Genomic DNA, 8128 nt, shown 5'->3' with positions numbered 1-8128 from the left:
GCCCGCTTGCGTGTGAAAGAAATCATGGGCGGAACTGTACCCCCTGTTTCTTCTCACAACGCTGCTTTTGCTAGTCCATTTGAGACGAGCGAAGAGACTTCCGCTGGTGCCAGTTTTCATAGACAGCAACCAAGCCGGGCACATCAATACGTAGGGCTTCGATCAATTCCCAAGAGTCAAAACTCTTCGGAAGTAACCTCTCAATTGGACGAGGGTCTGATACCTTTGCCTCGTTGAGCGATGGGCAAGCAAACTTCCAACAAGGAAGCGTTGATTTCCGCCCGCATCCATAAGTGCAGGCGGCGTCCGATAGGGCTGGCGATCTCGACCAAATAATCGCGGCTGCCTTACCTTCGTCCGTTCAGTCACAGGCGTTTAGCGCTGCTGAACGACGTATTGCGGATCTCGAGGGTCAAGTCTCGCGACTGACCTCGGATCTCGTTGATGTTCGAGCGAAGGCTCGTCAGGGTTATGAACGCCTGAAGACTCGCTTGGACCTCTTTGAAAGGATAATGCTGAGGGATCTGCGTTACTCGCGATATGTCCCTCGCTCTCCGAGTCCTGTTCGTGGCAGGAGGAGTCGGTCGGCTGAAAGTTTTTCACCTTCACCGTCCCCCTCACCCGAACGACGCTCGACTCACAGTCGGCGTCACCATCGGTCTCCTTAACCAGATGGGGGTATGTGACCTCATTTGGGTCTACATACCGTTTCAGACGACCCACGCAAAATACGGGGTCCGTCTTCATATACGGGGGAAGGGTGAGCCTAAATGGTCTCTAACCTCTTCTACCACCGTAAAGGGCTCAATAAAACGCGGCAACAACTTCGTAGTACCTCCAGGTAGTACAGAAATCGCAATTTTAGGTAGGGTAGCAGTACTGAATAGCAATTTTTTACCTACTCTAAAGCGTTCATTATTTTTGCGACCATTTCGGTCCGGAAATTCTTTTTGCTTGTCCTGTGCGCTTGCCATTGCGTCACGGACTTTACGTGTGATGGTTAATCGCTCATCCACAAAGCGTTGAGCCTCGCTGACGCTTTTAGCATCAGACTCGCCTATGATACCGCCGAGAGGTCGGTCAAAAGGCATAATTTTATTGACTACTGCTAAGCTGGCAGGGGGTCACTAGGGCAAGTGTCAGTCGTTGAGATGATACCCTCATGGGTCATCGTCATATTGACGAAATTATGTACCTCTTTCGCACCGAGCATAGTGAGGGGCCCACCCCCACTAAGACTCGGGCTGCACACAAACGAGACTCGCGCTCCAAAGAAGCGCATCTGAAGCAACACTTCGTGGTGGGCGGCTGGTAGATGGCGCGCGAATCTTTGTCTTAAAGATCGCCCATGTAGAAAACGCCTTTCTGTCCGCCATAAGCGCCGAGTAAGCTCACTCTGAGGCCTTACCGCGCAGATGCGACATGGCGTACGACACCATCCGGCTGTCGTCCTCGATGAGCTGCGCAATACTGCATTGCTCCACGGCTAGCAGCCAGTGGACAATCGTGTCTGCTGCAATTCCATCGAACTTGGGCGAGTCCATCCGAATGGGCCTAAGCTGATGCGGCCAGGCAGAGAGCACCCAGCAGTCCTGTTGAAAGCCTCGCTCCGAGCGTTCTCATGCCTTAGCTCATCCTGAGTCTGGTGACGGACTCCGCCGCAGCATGGCTCTGTGCCTCGGACGCGGATTTCCGCTGTTCGAGCACAAATGCCTCAAACTGCTCCATCTGAGCAACATGCTGCTCAGGAGGACTACCCAGTAGCCTTGCCAGTGCTTGCTCACCAAGTCCCTGCGCCATAGGCCCTGCCACCTCGCGATGATGTTCGGAGAGGTGGGGGAAATGAGCCCAATGAATATTGAGGCTCATCCTCACGTACACACGCAGAGGCGGGTCGTGGGAAGGATTTCATGTGCTACTAATTGTAGGCGGGCACATCTTAATGCGGCCACGCTCTACTTAGACACACACCCTAGCACAGCGAGGAAGCGGTTAATCAGCTTCTCTTGCGTGCAGTGAGGTAGTTGCGGTGGGCGCGTTATCCTCACCCAACGCAGTAAGTACTCTGGTTAAGTGTCGTAACGAGAGCGGTAATCCGACTCCTCGTGCGCACTTACCAAGTAGAAAGTAGTTTTAAGGCTGATTTATATTCAATCGCATTGAATATAAATACTTATTTTTACCAATAAAACATGTCATCTCTGTATATAACACGAAAGTGTATTGCGAGCGTATCTTTCTAAATTTATCGCGTAACGGACGCTAGGCGTCATCCCTCCTAAAGTTGATGCATCGATGTGCATCACATACACAAGGGCTGGTCACAAATGTGCACCACACCCGAGTGCTGGGTCCAATTACTTTAATTTAGTAAATGACCATCTACTTACGTACACCAAGTGTACTTAACGGGGACTGTGTAACATTAGGGCAACTTTAGCCCGTTACACAAGTATAGCAAGATATATGCAGAGATAGCACAAGAGCTATCATTAAGCATAGTAATTGAATTCAGTCCAATTCATGAAGAATTAATGATGAAACATATTTTTTTCAAAAAGCGCGATCGCATCGATCACAAACGATAATAATTGCTTAGCGTCGCAGTGCGACGCACTATTTTACTTCGATGTGCCATTTTCAGACCCGATGGTGATGGTCGGAAACGTGTCGGAGTTTAGGCAATTCAAAGCTACCATAAAGAGCTATATTGATCACGACAAGGAGCTATTCGCAATTAATTGATAAAAAATGAATATGTGGTCTATGTAAATCTCGCATCCTTAGCGACACAGCTATCGATTTTAATACTTGGGTTATTGTCGTTATTCGCAAAAAAAAATTTCATATCTAATATAAATACTGGGCAGCATAGGGAGCTTGTTGACGTTGACATATCAAGACCAAAAAGCATGTGAGCGGGTTAAGGCAGGATTGTCAGCGCTGTAATTTTTAATGCTGATTGCCGAACGTTGAAAGCTTGTGAGTCTAAATATATAATCAAGGGACGTAAATATTTACACATTAATAGGTCGCGTGATGATGAAATCGGTATCTTTTATTGCGATGATTACGTACATGTGCGATTGTAGCACATGTAGCTGCGTCTATTCCACATGACTTTGCGATATAGCACGTGGAACACACGATTTCTCCACACGGCTGGCAATGGCTTACATGTTTTGAATTAGTTTATCGTTAAGTTAGTATTAATAGATAGAAACAGAAGAACTTAATTATATTAAAATACAGTTTACTTTTTAACCCTCTTTAAAGCAAGTGATTTAAAGAGTCTTCTTCTGCACGTACTAGTGTACGTGAAGTGACGTGATGCACCACTCGCACTGAAGTAGTGCGAAGTGGACTTGTTTAGAAGCAGTACAAGTCGGCAGTGCCCCGTACACCTGGTAGCACTTCGTAGTCCGTTCAGCGGCCAACGCACATTTCATCCAACATGTCTATGTTGGAAGAAGAAGGTGGCATTTCAGCTCCTCAAGAAAGCTATTACGCCACGCGTGAAGGGTTTACTCATTTATGTGACCTTGAATGGAGAGCGATTGATCGAATCAGTTCGGTCGTAGGCGGGCCACTTGGCACCATGCTGTACACTTTGGGAAGAGATGAACAGCATGCGGCCATAGCCGAGCTCATACAACAAGACCTCGACGCGACCCGAGAGAAAGTAACCTTGATGCACCAGCAAAGCTCTCTGTTGCGAGAACAGGGTGCTCAACAATTAGAACTGTTGAGACACAGCATTTACATGCTGCTAGTGGGCCGACGCTTCCACGTCGACCCGAAAGCTTAACGAAAAAAATCTCTGAGTTTTAGGCAGTCGAAGGCGACTCCCTTTTGAGATGTTCGTCAAATTTGACGATGCCATTGAAGCTCGCCTCATCAACGATGATGCGACGAAGTGAAATTTGACATGTCCAACTAAGACAGACGTGCCAAATCTTGGGCCTTGGGGCTCAAGTTTCACGACCCATTAGTCTTTGGGTCTCATGACGTCTTTAAGACCCGGCTCAGACAAAAACATTCGTGCCACCACGTGTCGAATTCAGGGCTCGAGCATATATAGCTCCTGGATTTGAAGCAGGATAAGCGTGACGTTCACGCTTATGTCCAACATACACGATACCTGGTCAGTTGTATCGTTAGACATCCAATTGAGAAACGAACCCAGGTAACTGCATTTACTAAAGGTCTTGCTGACGGACCTGTTAAGACCCACCTGTTCCGGCTAGATGTAGAGTCGCTCGACTAAGCGATCTCTAAAGCGGAACAGGAGGACTTCAGCCTGAAACCAGGCTTTCGTCCACTCGGGTGCATATAGTCCACCGAGGCGACAAGAAAACGGAGGTCCAGAACCCATGGATCTCTCTTATGTAGAGAGCGAGAAACCTCACTCTTCAAGTTACAAACGGTTACAAAAATGGAATAATTGTCAAAAGACGGGTAACTACGCCTATGAGCGTAGTGCCCCACGGCCAGTGCCTAAAAACACTGAGATAAAAGACCGACCTCTCGCTAGGAATAGCGGAGGGCGCAGATCCGACGCCGTTGCGAAATCGCATGGCGAGGCGGATCGTAAAGTCCCTAGTTGATTGTGAGGCGTTAATAATTTATACTAGATTCCAATCGCTAGAAGATCACAGACTCAAATATATTTAGCGTGATATCCTTCTAACGAGGATGACAGTGTGCCTAGCAACAGACGCATCTGTTACGGTAAAGAAACGTGTAGTTGGAATCTAATACAAGTTAAAGGGTAAACAGTACGATGATGATTTCATCGTACTAGATTCGGATGACAAATTTGATATCATCCTATACCATGGCTCAGAAAGTACGAGCCATGAATAAAGTGGCAGCATCAAGCCCTGACGATGCCTGTCTCTTGTTCTTCAGATGGCAACTGATGAACGTGTTGGAGCGTCCACAAGCGTGTGGATGTCCTACGAGTGAGTGCAGTGGCCTCACTTGTGGGTCGGTCGCTAGCATGAGTGCACAAGACCTCAGTGTGAGTATCCACAACGTTGTGGATATAGTTACCGACGGCTGTGCACAAGCACAGGCAGCGTCGCTGTTCGACCACTGGAATAGGCTGAGTGGTACAAAAAAAGGATGCTTGCTTGAAAAGCAACATCCAAGAAAGTTTAAATGCCCGTTTATAACAGACAGTGCGAAAGTCCTAAAGGATCTCGCTGTGGTAGCGCAACCACAGATAAATAAAATCTGTGGGAATCAGTTCCCGGGAACCTGTGGTGAAAGGTTCCCAGGTACCTTTGGATAAAGGTTCCAAGGAGGAAACCGAGACAATAAATGTCTTGGTAAATGGATCAAGTATAGGCGCTTACAACATTTTACTTAATAGCGCCTCCGAAGTTAACTTCGAAGATAACGTGATTGCCAACGCTTGAACCGAAACGGTTCTTGCGTGATCTGCGTAGTGGCAAAGTCAAGCATATCTGCTTACTTTTCACAAATGACAAGTACGTGGCCGATGTTCGGTCGGCAATAGAATTTCCTGAGAACGAGCGGGTTCACAGCAGCTCATCGACGGACGAAAGTCTCATCGATGAGAAGACTCGAATGAAAAGTTTTACGTCCCAATCCTGGGAGTCTTTGAAAGACAAATCCTCCATATAAGAACTTGATCGAACTCACTGATGCGTTCTTTAATTCGGTATCGTGCGAGTTGCCTAAGGATAAAGTCACGCGACACGAAATCGACCTGATATCAGTCTGAAATATTGTGTCTTGGAACAGTATCCACTGTTTCGTGAACAAGTATAATGGATCGACAAGTTTTTTATAGATCACTCAGCTGCGAGCCATGTCAAGGAGTCACCTCCCGACCCAGGTCTCCGATCTTCTGTGTGGTCAAGCAACAGGAGGGTAACGGATTGTGCATGAATTTAATAGAATGCTGCAACGGTATCGGCGTCAAACGCTGATGCCACAAAAAGACGTTATCATTAATAATATGTCACAGAGTACTATCTTCTTGCCAATGGGTCTGATAAATTAATGTTATTGAAACATTATGCGTGAACAGCATATCCCGTTCACAGCAGTAATCACCCGAAGCAGAAGGTTTTAGGAGTGGCTAGTCATGCCACAGGGACTAAGTAATGCCCCTGCGACATTTAACAGATGTGTAACCAATCTGTTCAGATCGGTGCACCATTTCGCACCGAGCTGTTTTGACATGAATGGAAAGTAGGACGTTGAAGTACATCGTACCCACGCCCGAAAGGCTCTCAGACTTATTCGTAAGCACAAGTTCTATGAAAATCTCAAGAAGTGTATATTCGCTGCAAGCGAAATACCACATCTTGGGTGCATCGTGGATAAACACGGTGTACGCCCGGATCCGTAAGAGATCAAGGCAATCACCGATGACGCCAGCGATTTTGCAATCGGCTGTGCGTTAACGCAATATGACAAAGACGACGCAGAGCGCGGCGTCTGCTATCAGCCGCGTCATTTTTAACCAATTGAACGCCGTTATCCAGTGCAGGAGCAATGAGCTTGTAGTCATGAAATATGCACTGTCTAAGTTTCGAGTCTATCGCTTACTAGACCGACCTTTCATTGTTTAAAGGGTACCATGCGTCTTCACGCACGGCCGTAAGCAGTCACACTTGTCGCAAAGAATGGTGTGATGGTTGTATTTCTTCGCGGAGTTAACCCTTTCCGTGGAGTACAAACCAGGACTACTTAACGTCGTTGATGATGCTCTTTCGCGCCGGCCCGAGTTTGAGCCGGCTGCGCAAATCAACAGTGAGCGTAAGGCCACTGTTGCAACAATAAGTGTTCCGTCGTCAACATCACTTGACGACGTTAGAAGAGCTTATCACGAAGATAAGGTTTCTCAAGGGTTGATGTATTCACTTAGAAATCCATTATAACAATCCTTTAAAGGATTGCCGAAATTATATAGATCCTCAACAGATCGATACACAACACGCAATGGGTTACTGTATTACACAGCCATTGTTGGCGACACACCTCGTGTCGTCATCCCCACCCATAATGATTTGCGTTTACGCATCATGTATGAGTGCCACGATGCACCAATAAGTATTCATTGTGGACGTGAGAAGACCTATCCCACGATAAGTCGCGACTTCTACTGGCCACGCCAGCATGAGTTCGTCCGCAAGTACATACGTGCTTGCGAGTTTGTCAACGGATAAAGCCTAGTGCTTCAACCCGAGCTCCACTACAACCTCTGTATGTTCCGGCAGAGTTTTGGCAGTCTGTATCCATGGACTTCGTGTTGGGATTTCCCGACGACAATCTCAAGAATAATGGTATTCTTGTTTGTTCATTTCAGCAAAATGGTACATCTTGCTGCAGTCTCGGAGTCGATCACAGCCAAATGCTGTGCTCGTGTCTTTGTTGACACGAGCACAGCAATTTCGACTCCATGGGTTACCCCGTGAACTGCTCTCAGATCGAGACCCTAGATTCACGGCGGAATGTTTGCAAACTGCGCTCAAATGACTTAATACAGTTAAAAATGTCAACTTCTGATCATCCTGAAAGAGATGCTAAGACGGAGCAGGCAAACCGTATTCTCAAAGAGACACTTCGCGGTCTTTTCAGAGTTGTAGCGAGTTCTTGACGATGGTAGAATTTGCAACAACAATTCAGTGCATGTTTCTACAAAGCATACACCATTTTTCGTGATTGACACACGCCATCCACGTATACCTACCTTGTTTGAGAGTAACTCTTACTCAATGGGAAGAGTGCTCGCTCGAGCAAATAACACTCTAGATCCTGCTTATCACCACCCATTGGCCTTAAGGTCAATGCCAAGGATACCAATGCTGATTTAATCAACATTGAAGTGGCAAACTCAGTTAAAACAATAATGCTATTACCGACGCTGACAACGATGCTGAAAGACTCAGCGTCGAAAACAATATTATTAACGAGAACGATGATACTCTGAATAACGAAGAGATTGATATATCCGCAGTGTGAGCCGGTCGCACTGAAATACAAATAAAAATCGAGTCAGCAGGTGATTTCCTGTTGGGTGGAGAACCAGTGTCCGTTTCGTACAGGGATTCCATCGCTGATGCGGTGGGCCGACAGAAATGGAACCCTG

The sequence above is a fragment of the Bremia lactucae genome, linkage group LG1 (assembly GCF_004359215.1).
Source record: "Bremia lactucae strain SF5 linkage group LG1, whole genome shotgun sequence".
NCBI classification, from domain to species: Eukaryota; Oomycota; class Peronosporomycetes; order Peronosporales; family Peronosporaceae; genus Bremia; species Bremia lactucae.
Note: the sequence above shows the minus strand (reverse complement) of the source record.